The sequence below is a fragment of the Tasmannia lanceolata genome, unplaced genomic scaffold (genome assembly GCF_043159265.1).
Source record: "Tasmannia lanceolata isolate RefF3 unplaced genomic scaffold, GAP_Taslan_0.1 ptg000024l, whole genome shotgun sequence".
NCBI classification, from domain to species: Eukaryota; Viridiplantae; Streptophyta; class Magnoliopsida; order Canellales; family Winteraceae; genus Tasmannia; species Tasmannia lanceolata.
Genome location: NW_027518701.1, coordinates 12,730,727 through 12,744,854, shown reverse-complemented (window position 1 = coordinate 12,744,854; position 14,128 = coordinate 12,730,727).

Sequence of the window (14,128 nt, the reverse complement as noted above, 5' to 3'; positions counted from 1 at the left end):
GACATTCCATGTATCCAACAATGTATTAAGAGCATCAAAAGGGCTAATAGATTTTAGTAGCTAGCCAAATACTAGGGGAGCAACCAGAGCTGCAATGGAAAGCAACGCAAGGCAACCAGTAAGCAGCTCACTTTCACTTTTTTCCACATCTGATTGCATTTAAGATTGCAGCTGGAGGATCAATCCACTGGATAACTCCAAATAGCATTTGCAGTAGGCACATCTCTTTCATTTGGTATCTGAGAATTTTGTAGAACGAATTGACATGACCAATATGACTGAGGAGACAGGCATAAAGCTAAAATGGTGGCCCCAGCTGCTCTTGGATTCATGCGCATCTGGATCGAGCTACAAGCTTACTCGATTGCATACTCGGCGAATAGAAGATGAGAAAGATCGTCCGTTCCTCTTTCCAAAACCCTCTGCATCTTCATTTTAGGGTTTGAGGAATGGAGAAACTCGAAACAGTCGAATGAGAAATTCCTGCGAGGGTAGAAAAGAAGAAGTCTACTGCCCAACATGGCTTTCTTAAAGATTTAAAATCCATATGGTCATTGAAAGCTCAGACTCAACGCTTGCACTGAAACCTCTTGCTCACCCTAACCGGAAATTGCTCTTGCAATTGCTTTCCTTCTTGCTCACAATGATCTAATGGATGCATTATTTCAACCTAAAGATCTATATGGGGAACTGCTCTATTTCATAAATCCCTATAGGATTCATTTGAAACCATCTTATCAGTTATCTTGAAAGAAATTCATTTTTGTGCATATGTTAAGACAAAGAAATGTGCAGTCTACTAAACAAGTAACCACAACAGCTCAAATACCAATCCCCTGTTTCTATTCCCAAAACTAATATTTTCACAACTTCATTCTACAGTTTGTACCGATTCATCCAACCTTCTTACCACCAAATCAACAGACAACAATAATCATAGCTTTTCAGACTATCTAGCAAAAACTGACGCAATGGAAAACCAATAGAGCTTGTGAAACAATCAAATATTATTGTGCAGATGACAATAAGATGAATAAATCTCATGTCATTGCTACAAACCGAACAATATAGATCGCCAAAATACCAAACCTGCATATTTTGCGCCTTAAACATTATCAATCATTGCCTCGGTTTTATCATTTTTTAAGGCTACATTCCAACTAAGAAAATGATGGGAATTGGGTTGGTGTAAAATGGGAGATGATTTATGAAAAACAGGGACTGGCTCATGGAAAACAGGGAATGATTTAGTGCAATATAGGGGCTGATATGTGGACTAAAACTGCGACATGGGAAACATGGCTAAACTGCAAATGACATAGGCTGAACAACTCACAATCCAAAGGCTGAAAGAAAATGAACTTATCATTACAACATGGGTGAATAATCATCTTGAAAGCATCTGATCATATTTTCACTCAATAGTTAAAGACGCATGTCAACTTGATCACACGGATTCACAAAATTGGAACAAATGAAGTCAAGAAAAGTAACTCCAATATGCATGGGTTGATAACAATTACATTCAGTTAGGGTCTTGAATAATCTCATCATGATACGATGTCATCAAGACGAATGGAATAGGGTTTGATGGGCTTAAAAAAAACAAGGGTGCCATTTATCAACAATGTAATTACCATGCCCAAAAGGCTTTTACAAGCTGAAAGAATAGGAAAGACAGGCTCTGAGTTGAGCAATTTTCAAGACATGATGGTGATAACATTAGTTCTAAGAAAAACAAATGATAATGGCAATTGCACTATTCCAACTTATCTATTAGCATTTAAAGAGCTATCAAATGAGCTATTTTCAATTTCAAAGACGAGAAGCTTCCATAATTCAATTAAGAAATTGACGGATAAGATAAGTCTGGACAACCATTGAACATGGAGTTATCTTGGCAACACAATATATATTACTCGATTTGCAATCCTAAAAATCACCCAAAGGATATGATTTGAGAAGTGACTCAAAGACACTTGGCAACCTAATGAGAATCGTAATGAGAAGCATCTAGAATGTAAACCAATTCAAGTTATTAGGACTAAAGGAGTATAAGCGCATCAATGGCAGATTCAGACCAAGGAGCTGACATAGATACCTCTCATCCTATTTCAACATTCTCATTTTTACCACCACATGCAATAGAGATATAATGAATATTAAGCCAAAATTAAGAGAAAAGCAGAAACTCAAAAAAAAATCAACAAGGAAATCATGAACTGCAGACATGAAACAAACAACAAAGAGCAAAAACAAAATGGAATTAAAGAACAAGGGTAACAGGTTTCCCTTTTGATGAGATTTAAACCACTTTTAATCTATTTCTTGCAAATTCCAATTTCAATTGTAAGCCCTTTTTGGCCTTTTATTCTTTTCTATAAGTTCTATATGAAAATTTTCAATTGCAAACCCGATTTCCACCTCCTTTCGCACCCTCCGATTTGTAAGAACCTTATAAATTTACGAATCCCCCCAGCTCTCTCTCTCTCTCTCTGTGATTTTTCTGAGATAGAAGACAAGTCTCTCTCTATATCCCTGCTTTCTAATAAAGATGAAGGAATAGAAATGGGGAAAATGGTGGCTGAGAAATGGTTGGTGGAATTGGGGGTAAATATGGGTTTTGGAATCGAAAATGGATAGGAGAAGTAGAAGAATGAGATAGAAGTGGGTATGAATGGGTATTGAAAATGGGTTTGAGGAAAATGAAAGGGGTTTGGGGTTTTGGATTTTGCAGAGAAGAGGAGATGATGGTGGAAATGGGTTTAAGAGGCTAGAATGATGGAAGAGAGGGGTTTGGGGTGGCTTTGATGGAGGTGGCCGGCCGGAGTTACAGAGGAGGTGGAAGAAGGTTGAAAAGAGGTTTTCTCACCGGAGAAGATGGTGGTGGGGTCGGTGGAGGAAGAGTAGAAGAAGAAGGTGGCGGTTGGTGGTCGGGTCTCCGATTAGAGGTGGAGGTAGAGGTTCGAAAGGTAGGAGAAGATGGGTTTCGGCCGTGGGTGGATCTGGGTAATGGAATAAATGAAGAGAGTTTTGACTTGGAGATGGTGGTTGAAGAAGAAAATGGGTTTCAAAGGGTGGAGATGAGAGGCGAATGGGATGTTGGATCTTGGTGGTGGTGATCGGAGATGGAGTATTGGCCGGAGTTGGAGATCGGCCGAAGATAAGGTTGGCGATGGAAGAAGGTGGTGGGTTTTGAGGTGGAAGATGATGAGAAGGTGGAGGAGAAGAAGGAGAAGAAGAAGAAGAAGATGGATGTAGCTTGGCTTGGCCGGATTCCGGCCGGAAACAGAGTCGAAGAAGACAACCGGTCTCTCCTTCTCTCTCTCTCTCTGATTTCTCTCTGAAAATGGGTTTTTTTCTTTTCTCTAAAACCCTATTTCTTTGGGTTTTATCAAAGAGAAACGATGAATTTGACCCCCCTCCCTTTCCATGGACAGCCCACCTCCAGTGTACCTTTAAGCAATTTTTTAACTGGCAGGGGGTGGCCAAGTAGCAAATAGGGAGGGGGGAACTTTTTGCAAAATATCTTCTCTCTTTTGATCCCAACCCTCCAAATTACCTTTTTCATTCAAGGGTTGGGATCAAAGGAAGCATAACCAACTAGGAAGCTTCCTAAGATTCCCTCTAACTAATCATAGTCCTAAGCATCTCACTAACCTAGCTTAGGGCTTAATGGTGACTTGGAGGGGAAGAAAACCATCTTCGCAAATTATGAAATTGCCCTGGTTCAGGATAATACACCCTCTACCTAAGTTACACACTAATCCGCATACCCCTATATCTCCCTGGACAACCCATTACGGAAAATTTGAACTGGTTTTCTCGGTTCCTGCGCACCCCTGTTTCTGGCTGAATCGCCACCCTTATTCCTACACCACGCTTTAATACAAACCACGCTCGTTTGCTAGGCAAACGTGCTCGGATTCCGATGAAATTTTACGAGAATTTTAGTGGGACCCTAACCTAGCTTGGGAACAAATTTAGGATATTAAAACACTAGTTTGATAGGATTTCTATCCTAACGACTCTATTAGGGTTCGGTCAAAATGGGGTGTCTACAGATGCCCCTCTTTGGCAGAGCGTGTATAACGCGCGAATGCCAAAGTTGAACAGACAACACATTTTGACTGACCCGAAAGCAAAACTAATTTTTTCGGGTTTTCTTGTTCTAAAGATGGTATTCACAAAGATAAGACTCTACCAACAATAGGGAGATAGTCTCACATCGACTCTTAACTCGGCAACTAAGATATCTCAAAGAGATAGCCTCTCTCTAACGCTCACGACTCAACTATTTAAGCTAGCTAGCAAAGATGAACGAACAGTAAGAAAACACAAACACACTTTCTTTCTTCTCTTTTTTTTTATCAGGCTAAACCAAAGTAAACATAACAATTGCTCAAAGAGCACCAACCAAACAAACAAACCAATCACTTCAATCACTCAAAGAATTTTTATTTTTTTTATTTTTTAGAAACCACATTACAACTTGTCCAAGACAAGCACAAATCCAAACACTCAAATAGTCTTTCCTTTTTAGAAACCTGCAAAAATAGGCCAAAGACCACTCTATTGAAACTCGTCCGAAACAAGTTCAAAACCAAACACTCAAAGAGTTAAATTTTTTTTTTAAAAATCATGCCGATCAGTCTCAAGCCTGACGATAGATATACAGATCATTGTTGAAAATATATCTGTTTAACTATCCGAGTAACTCTGACTCCTCTCTTTCAAGGTAGGAAATCACTCCGGATTATGCGGTTCTGTTAAATAGTTCCACATAAACCCAAATTCCTTTGTCCTGCTAAACAGTCCCATACAAACCTCTTCGCAGATACGCATGACTCCTAACTCGTTAGGAAGCTGCACATTGCGGAACGATGATTAGGCAAGTCAATACTTGACACTGCACTACTAATCATCAGGGTACTAAATACCCGGACGAAGGAAGAAAAAGACCAATCCGTGTAACACAGGATCATAAATATTTTCCTTATTACAACCCTAAAAAAGAACGAAGAAAATTCCAAACCGTGTAACACAGGTTTGATAATTTTTCCTCTTTTAAAACTAACGAAGAAAAGACCAAACCGTGTAACACAGGTTTGACAGTTTCGATCTCTGCTAAAAACCTTTCAAAAAGACCAAACTGTGTAACACAGGTTCGGTAATTTCCATCTCTGTTAAAATCTTTCAAAAAGACCAAACCGTGTAACACAGGTTCAATAATTTCCATCTCTGTAAAAAAAAATCCTTCAAGAAGACCAAACCGTGTAACACAGGTTTGATAATTTCCAATATTAAAACCCTTTTTCAACGGAAGATTGAAAAAATAACCAGATAGTCCAACGCTAAATCCGGCAATTTCTTACTCTATTAAAACCTTTCAAAATGAACGAAGAAAAAGATCAAACCGTGTAACACAGGTTCGATGAATTTCCTCTCGTAAAATCGTTCAAAATGATTGAAGAATAAGATCAAATTGTGTAACACAGGTTTGATGAATTCCCTTTATTAAAAACCTCTTTCAAAGCGAAGATCGAAAAACAACCAGATAGTGCAACACTAAGTCCGGCAATTTCTTACCCTATTAAAACCTTTAAAACAGTGAAAGAAAAGGCTAGACCGTGGAATAAGGAATCTGTCCATTTCTATCTTTATTAAAATCTTTCAAAACAACAGGAAACTGAGAAACTCATAATGACTGAAAGAAGAGATCAACTCTTAATGATTTCATTAAAGAACCAGTCATCTTTTCGCAAAGAGAAATTGAAATGCATGATTTTGGTCAAAGACCGGACTCAAGTAACTTGAATGAATTTTAGAGTGCCACCTCTTTTCAAAAGATGCAAAGCATTCAACTGAAGTTTAAAATTGCTGGAGTAAATTCTAGACTCCACCGGGATAAAGATTTTTCAAAAGAACTCAACTCCAAAGAAGAAGAACCTGACTAAGAAGCTCAATATAAAGAGTGTTCATGCTTCTCTCGTCTCTATTTTATGAAAATATTTATCTCAAGTATCAATAATTACTTGACATCTTTTATGATGTAAGTCATAAAAGATGCCCCTAGTATGACTACTTCCATGGCAAGATTCATTAGAGAGCAACACAAAAAGAATGGGCCAAAGGCTTTCATTAATGAACATTTGAGATTACAATAAATTTTTCTCATGGACACTTGGGTTTACAAGGTTTTTCACAGGTACAAGAAACTTGTTCTATTCAAAATTTTCTCATCTCTGCCATTTGCTGATACCGGAACTAAGCTGAAAGCTTGTCGACATCTGAACACTGCTCTGCTTTACATTATCCACAGGAACCACAAATTCTCTGCTTCTCTGAATCTCTGAGTTTTTATCACCCCGGCTTTGGGAGGAATACTGACCAAGCAGGACTCTGAAAATTGACTTTGATTCGACAACTGACTGACTTTGATAGACAATAACCAAAGACTTTGACGATTTTTAAACAAGACTCCAAAAGAGTCTGAATCTGCTTCTTAAACTGATAAACATTTTAAAATGGTCAAAGGTTCACCACTCTTAGAGTCTTTTAAATACCATGTTTAAAGATGTTTCAACCTCTTTTCAAAATCTCTGTCATGGTTATTATCCCTTCAGATTGCTTAGTTTCAATCCCCCTAACTCAAAGTGTAACAAAAGAAGCTTTGTTGGCGCTTACTCAGACATTAAAGAATAACCAAAAGGAAAATGAAAGTTCAACTGGCTTTGAGAAAGCTCTATCCTTCATGAAGTCCCTGCCACGACTAAATCGCCCTTTTGGGTTTTCGATTTAGCGGACCGCACGCCTTAATGTTTGCTTGGACTGTCTGCCCTTGTAGATTTTCCATCCAGCAGGCTCAATACCCTGATTTTTGCCTAAACTGCCCTTTCGGGTTTTTAGCTTAGCGGGTTTCAGACTCCATCATTTTTTTTCTTTATTTTTCTATTTCTCTACAAACCTGGGCCTAAATACACCAGAAGGACTTTTAGGTAGGCTTAGGTTCAAAAAGGCTAAACCCTAATGTATTTCCATGCCATTGGACCGAATCTGGACCCTCCAGACTACCTACGTATCCCTGAAGAAAAATGAAAATCAAGTCTGCGTAGTTCGCCCATTCGGGTTATAAGGATTTTTATTTCAAAATGTTACGAAAGATGTGACCGAACCCGAATTGATCAGGCTACCTACGTACCCTTAAAAGGAATCAGGTCGTAATGTAGTTCAAACTATATATTTTTTATATATATAAAAAAAATGCCCCTAGTTTGGGTTTATCAAAGAAAACAGGTTGTTTTATAGGTCCAAAGGGTTTGCAAAACTGTTTAAAACATTTAGGTTGTTGGCTCAAAGCTCAGGTCGATCAAAGACGGCCTCTTGGTGTATTTAAGCATAATACTTTTTTAACTGATCCAGGTTTGTAGGTTCATTTAATTTTTCTCCATTTTCAATGAGGAGTCTTACAGCTTTTCCAGGCAGGACTTCATCAACAATGTAAGGACCAGACCAGTTTGGCCTGAATTTACCTCGGGATCAAACACCGGTGCCCTGTAGGACTTCAAAATAAGATCTCCAGGCTTCAAATCTTGGACTCGAACTTTCTTGTTGAAAGCTCGCTCAATTCGTCTCTGATATCCCTGGATATGATACAAGGCTCTCAGCCTTTTCTCATCTATCATCTGCAGCTCATCATGTCTGGCTCTAGCCCAATCAGACTCTGGTAGGTCACCTTCCATCATCACTCTCAAAGAGGGAATTCTTAGCTCAACAGGGAGGACTGCCTCCATTCCGTACACTAAAGAGTATGGTGTTACACCTGTTGAAGATCTGATCGATGTCCGATAAGCCCATAAGGCATATGGAAGTTTATTCGACCAGTCTTTATAAGTCTCAGTCATCTTACTGATAATGACTTTGATATTCTTGTTCGCAACCTCTACAGCCCCGTTTGTTTGAGGTCTGTAAGGAGATGACTTGTGATGCCTTATCTTAAACTCTTCACACAGGTGTAACACCTCTTTCTTGAAATGCAACCCATTATCTGAAATCAGCTCATGAGGCACCCCAAATCTGCAAATAATGTTGGCACGGATGAACTTCGCAACGGTGGTCGAAGTTATGGAAGCATACGAAGCGGCTTCAATCCATTTCATAAAATAATCAATTGCGACCCGAATGTACTCATGTCCGCTCGAAGATTTTGGATAAACCTTCCCAATTATATCAATTCCCCATACTGAAAACGGCCATGGAGAAGTCATAGAGTGCAACTCCGAAGGAGGGACATGAATAAGATTTGCATAGACTTGACACTTATGGCATTTCTTCACAAATGCGAAGCAGTCTGCTTCCATTGTGGGCCAATAGAATCCAAGTCTCAAAATTTTCCTTGACAACATTTTCCCATTCATATGAGGACCGCAAACTCCCTCATGAGTCTGCTCAATAAGCTCTGCGGCTTTATCTTCGTCAACACAGAGAAGCTATATGCCATCAAATGACCTTCTGTACAGCTCTTCACCGCAAATAATAAAGTTGGCAGCCAACTTCTGAAGCGTCTTCCTCTCTTTGCTTGAAGCTTCTGGAGGATGTCCTTTACCTGAAATAAGGTTCCTGATATCCATATACCAAGGCTTCCCATCCGAACATCTAGCTAAAATCTCTATAGCATTCACATGCGAAGGAGCCCATTGAAGTCTGACAACTAGCGGTTGAACCTCCATTGCTACAGAAATGTCTAACATCGAGGCAAGAGTAGCCAAAGCGTCAGCAAAATAATTTCTGGTCCTTGACAAGTGAGTGAATGTGATGCTCTTGCACTTTCTGACCAAAGATTCAAAATAAGCGTTATAAGGGATCAATTTATCTTCTCGAGTTTTCCATTGCCCATTAATCTGGCAAATGATCAAGATAGAATCCCCAAACACATCAATGTCTTGAATCTGCAAAGCCAAGGCTGCCTCTAGTCCGGCAATACAAGCTTCATACTCTGCCATGTTATTGGTGCATTCAAACTGCAATTTGATAGAGACAGGAATATACTCCTTCCGAGGGGATATCAGCACAGCTCCTACTCCTTGTCCTCGACTGTTTACAGCTCCATCAAAGTACATAAGCCACTTAGTACTCGAAGTTTCTTCTTCAATATCCATGGTCTCTTCGTCAGGAAATTCTGCCTTCAGAACAGCATTCTCTTCAATAGGTGCATCAGCCAACTGTTCAGCAACGACACGCCCTTTAACTGATTTCTGAGTGACATATGTGATGTCAAACTCAGACAATAACAACAACCACCTTGCGGTTCTTCCTGTAAGGGCGGGTTTTTCAAACAAATACTTTAGCGGATCCCGTGAAAGCAAAAGGATCTTGCTTGAAAGCAAATAATGTCTGAGCCTCTGGGTAGCCCAAACTAATGCTAGACATGTCTTCTCCAAAACAGTGTACTTTAGCTCGTACTCTAGCATCTTCTTACTGATGTAGTAAATGGGCTTCTCTCTTTTAGACTCTGAATCTTGCTGAGCAAGCATGCAACCCATCGATGTATCTATGATAGACAAGTACAACAATAACGGTTGGCCTGGAATGACAGGTGATAGAACAGGGGGCAAGGATAGGCACTGCTTAACCTTTTCGAAGGCCTCCTGACACTCTTCATTCCACTTCTTTGAGGAATTCTTCTTCAGAAACTTAAAAATGGGTTCACACGTCATCGTCAGATGTGCTACGAACCGTCTCAGATACTGAACTTTGCCAAGGAAACCGCGGATCTGCCTTTCTGTCTTCGGCGGCTGCATTTCTTGAATCGCCTTGATCTTTGGCGGGTCCACTTCGATCCCTCTTTCGCTGACTTTAAACCCTAAGAGCTCTCCTGATGTAACACCAAAGATGCACTTACTCGGGTTTAGGCGAAGCTGATATTTCCTGATTCTTTCAAAGAATTTTCTTAATGCAATTGTATGTTCAGGTTGAGTCTTGCCTTTTACAATCATGTCATCGACTTATACTTCAACCTCTTTATGGATCATATCATGTAAAAGAGTTGTAGCAGCCCTCTGATATGTAGCACCATCATTTTTCAAACCAAACGGCATCACCCTGTAGCAGTAAGTACCCCACTGAGTAATGAACGCTGTTTTCATCATGTCCTCTGGCGCCATTTTAATCTGATTGTAGCCTGAGAACCCATCCATAAAAGATAGAAGAGCATGACCAGTGGTATTATCTACCAAGAGATCAATGTTTGGAAGAGGAAAGTCATCCTTAGGACTTGCCTTGTTCAGGTCTCGAAATCGACAAGAGATCAATGTTTGGAAGAAGAAAGTCATCCTTAGGACTTGCCTTGTTCAGGTCTCGAAAATCGACACACATTCGAACTTTTCCGTCCTTTTTGGGCACCGGTACAATGTTCGCAAGCCAGTCTGGATATTCAACAACTTGAATAAATTTTACTTCTAACAGCTTCTTTACTTCTACGTAAACTTTCAACTCCCATTCAGTTTTGAGTTTTCAGAGTTTTTGCTTCTTTGGCTTAATACCAGGAATTAAGGGTAAGCGATGCTGAACAATTTCTTCACTTAATCCTGGCATGTCATCATATGACCATGCAAAAACTTCTTTGAACTCTTTGAGTAAGGTGATTAATTCCTTACGTTCTTCAGGAGATAAAATTTTGCCAATTCGAATCTCCTGAATCAAGGTTTCATCACCTATATTCACAGTTTCAATTTCCTCTTCGAGTGGTTTTGCTCGGCGACTCTCCTCCTGTTGAATCATGTGTCTGATTTCAGGGGGAGTGTCGTCGGCATCCTCATCAGAGGGGGAGTCTTTATTGTTATATTAAGATTATCAGATTCTGAAGCAGAAACATTAGAAACAAAAGTGGAGACAGGAATGTACACAGAAGAATCTTTTATTTCATTGAATGTTGAATCAAGTACATCAAATGATGAATTACCCACATCGGGCTTTACAGTATACTCTTGAGACACATTTACAGACTCAACAGATATGTCGACATTAACGTCAACGGACTCTGGACTATGAATATCTGACTCAGCGACAGAAACAACATCAGATTCGATCACGCTAGAAGAATCAGAATCACCACCGACCTCAGGAGACTCGACCTTTATAGTACCTGCATCAAAAGAATTGTTAGAATAAACAGACTCCGAATCAGACTCAACGACTGACGCATACTTATGGACAACCGACTCTTTTGAAGGGACACGACTGTATAGGAAAGTAACCTGAGGTATGACCTGAGAGGTCCAGTTGGTCAATGGTTCCTCTGCCGGGGTGATTAAATGAGTAGGTTCATAATCAAGGCCCTCCGATCAATCACGGCAATAGTTTGTGAATCTTCAAGAAACAGTGAACTCAGAAGGCTTGGCTCTACATGCTCTGCCCAATCAGCTTCTGACCCAGCTTCTGCAATCTGCACACCTGTCTGCTTATCTTCTAATTCCAGATCAAAGAAAATTTCAAAGCCTGGCAACCTCTGTCCTGTACTCTCATCCAGCCAAGTCTCGGCAAAGCCACAGAAAGGGAAATCTATACCCTCTTTTCGGAACCGGCCGTTCATTGTCAAATTAAATGGCGCCATCGGTAATTCTAACCCTCTTCGGCGACATTCAGCCAACTTCAGCATCAACTGTTTCATCTCTTTAACCTCTTTCTTCGTGGGTTTATACCCCAGTCCAAATAGACCATTGAAGGATTTAAACTCAGGGAACTCAGTCAAACCCTGATGATATTTACCCAGCCCTGCACCTGGTATGTACCCCTGTCGGCGGATCATCTTGACGACATTCGGATTAGTGCTTGTCAGGAAACAAATTTCCTCATTCATAGCTTCCTCAAAGGTGATGGAAGTCACCTCTAGTGAAAATCCAGTCAAACTAATATCCTCAGCCTTCTCCATAGTCAGGTCCTGAGTAATCAGTCCTATCTCCAGGTCTAGATCTCCCTTTACAGTTATCACTCTGATTTTGCGAAGAAACTTCAACTTTTGATGAAGAGAGGATGGAACAACCCCGAACTTGTGCAACCATGGGCGACCAAGTAACAGCAGAAATGAGGCTTTAATATCTAAAACCTGGAACTCTATTTCGAAGTCTTCTCCTCCAATCTGTATTTCAGTGACTAGAGTTCTGATTACATCTCTGCGAGTACCATCGTACTCCAGAATACCCTGTTCAGATGGGATGAAGTCCACAGGACCAAATCCAAGGGTTGTCGCAGTACTTAATGGGCAGACATTCAGAGCAGAGCTGTTGTCAACCAACACCTCTGATACTCTCTTCTTGTTACAAACGCCTGTGATTTTCAGACATTTGGTGTGGTCTCGGCCCTCAGGAGGCAAATCATCATCAGTGAAAGACAAGGTCTTAGACACTTTTGTCATGGTGACCAGGCTCACCAGCTCATCAGGAGTAGTGTCTACAGAGACTTGTGCTGAGTTAAGCTCTCGAAGGACTAACTTCCTGTGCTTGGATGAGGCCATGAGTAAGCCCCATACTGAGATATTAGCCTGAGTATTTTTCAGTTGTTTCAACAAGCTCTCTTCTTCTTCATCTGCGCTGACCTTATTCTGCCTCTGGTTTTTTGTGTTTCGCACAACCTCTGTCGGATTCTGTACACTCAGCTCTGGAGGTTTGAATACACGCCCACCTCGGGTCATGTGACGCATCTCGTCACAATGGTCATCTAGCAACAACAGTTCATCCTCCTCTATCCGGACAACATACGGCTCTCTACCATCTTTTTCTTCAAAATCCTCAGCCCATAGGACATACGGAACTGTCTTTGTCTTTCCTGCACTGCCAGTCTGAACCACACAAGAGTGAGATGAAGACGACCCAGCAAATTCATCGTCTTCAAAGGAAATTACATAACGATCTTCCTTCTCTACTGCTTCAAAATCTTCCTCGTCAAACTTCATTACATAGGACAAGTGAGTCAACGACTCTCTGATAATACCACTAAGAAAGACAAACGAGTCAAAGACTCTCTGAAAGGAGCTTTGATACAAGGCTGGGTAAACCTCCTAAAAGGGAAACCCTCTAAATGAGGCAAGGCTTGCCTCCAAATAGGGGCTCTAAAAAAAATGAGGCAAGGCATGCCTCCTATGAATAAACTCCCTACCAAACTAAGACAACTCCGTAAGGGACAGGCCCTAAACGATAAGGCTAGCCTCCATTGGAGGATCGCCTGAATGAGACAAAGTATGTCTCCTAATATAACTCCCTAATGAGACCGCAATGGTCTCCTAAATGAGGACTCTAGATGACTCTTTCATTGCCCTTGCAATGATAGAGACGATTTAACACCTAAGGGTATCTAAAAGACTGGATTAGTCTTCTAACTGAAAGAGGGGAGTGCTACTCAGACTAAGCAGGTCCCCTAAAATGGGCTTGGGCTAACGCCTTCATCGCCTGCTGTAAATGGCCTCCTAATACTTAAGGGTAAAATACAATTCAAGCTCGAATGGGATTAAACCACCTGAAACTATGAAAGTTATCTGAAACATCCGAGAGCCTGAAGATCACTCTCTCCAGCATACGAGATAATGATAGTTGCAGAAATACGAACAATAATATCAAACACCCGCTTCTCCTGATTATGCTCCCCGTGAAAATTAAGAAGAGCTTTTCTACGAAAATGTGACTTTAATAGCTGTTCATCTTCAAAAGCCGATTTCGCAGCAGCCTTTAGCTCATATTCCATAATCACATTGAATGCAGCAGCAACAGCATTTATTCCTTCAGGCGACAGTGTATTCTTGCCAAGATCGGCTGGCTCTAAAAGGACATTCCATGTATCCAACAATGTATGAAGAGCATCAAAAGGGCTAATAGATTTTAGCAGCTTGCCAAATACTAGGGGAGTAACCAGAGCTGCAATGGAAAGCAACGCAAGGCAACCAGTAAGCAGCTCACTTTCACTTTTTTCCACATCTGATTGCATTTAAGATTGCAGCTGGAGGATCAATCCACTGGATAACTCCAAATAGCATTTGCAGTAGGCACATCTCTTGCATTTGGTATCTGAGAATTTTCTAGAACGTATTGACATGACCAATATGACTGAGGAGACAGGCATAAAGCTAAAATGGTGGCCC